Here is a 1,267-nt window from a genome sequence, read left to right as displayed (position 1 = left end):
TTATTAGAAAGTCAAGACAGACACCGGTGCTGAGGCTAAAACACAGCCAAGAATCTGAGCACCCTGATCTAGACTTGGCCAAGAAGTTTGGCTAGCTAGATGTTTGGCTGTCACAACTACAGTATAATCTTGTCTGTTGCTTGATATCCTGGCGTGCAGGCTGTTTGGCTGAGCAGACAGAGCCATGGTGGTGAGCTGATGAGCTATATGAGCTGATTTGGTTGCTGATTGACTGGTATTAGCCAGATACAGTGAAAGGGATGTCTTTGACTTTGTGTTTGCCTGGCTACTGTTTGGAAGCTTCTCCTCTCCGAGTCGCGGGCATTCACAGGCCTGTTATACACTGTTTGTTTTTTGTTCACAGAGCAGTCATCATCTCACTTGAGAGGAAACAGGATACCTTAATCACTGTCAACATTGCATCACCCAGCCTACACAGAGCAGACACACCTTCACTAATCCTCTGTACTCACCGTGTTGCCAGAATTCATTAATCTGTTGTGTTGTACAGTGAATGGCCAGAGCACGTGGGCAGTGCTGTCCACCGCCCACTCTCTGTGGTCTGAGGCTGTTCGTCATTGTTTCAGCTTAGAAAATCATCTCTGGGCACTCCACCAATTTATTGTATCACTTCAAGCTAACTCAATATATGGACTACTACTCATTCTTCATTGTCTACCACTTTATCATCCACATGAGGTTTCACTGGAGCCAATCCCAGCTGACAAAGGGCTAAAGGCGGCATACACCCTGGAACATGCAAACTTCACACAGAAATGTGGAGTGGAGTGAAAAGTACACCGTTGTGGAAAGAAATTGTCCTGTCCTCTCTGCCCAAAGACAAAACAATCACCCTTCAGTGTCAAAATAAATACTGTATGAGTTCATGTACATTTTTAGAGTTAAGTAAATTCACATTCATTCAAATTAAACGTGGATATTTGTTTCCATATTCTGGGTAAATGTGCAGTAAAAGAACAAAGCAACACAGTCAGACAACACGTCCATAGGAAAAACATTTTATTGAAAAAGATTTTCAGTTTGTAACAGACTGGTGGAATGTGTGTCATTTATCCTCACTTTGAACTTGTTTTAGACTTTTTGAACATTAAAGCCATTTTTCACAGCCTGCATCTCATACTGCTAGGGAGGGAAGTGAGCTACAGCCACCCAGTAACCATGACATGACAAAAGAAAACCGGGGTGTGTGTGTGTGTGTTTGGGGGTCAACAAACAATGCAAATATAATACTGTGTTACTTACAAAC

Source organism: Solea senegalensis, linkage group LG2 (genome assembly GCF_019176455.1).
Source record: "Solea senegalensis isolate Sse05_10M linkage group LG2, IFAPA_SoseM_1, whole genome shotgun sequence".
Classification (NCBI taxonomy): Eukaryota; Metazoa; Chordata; class Actinopteri; order Pleuronectiformes; family Soleidae; genus Solea; species Solea senegalensis.
Note: the sequence above shows the minus strand (reverse complement) of the source record.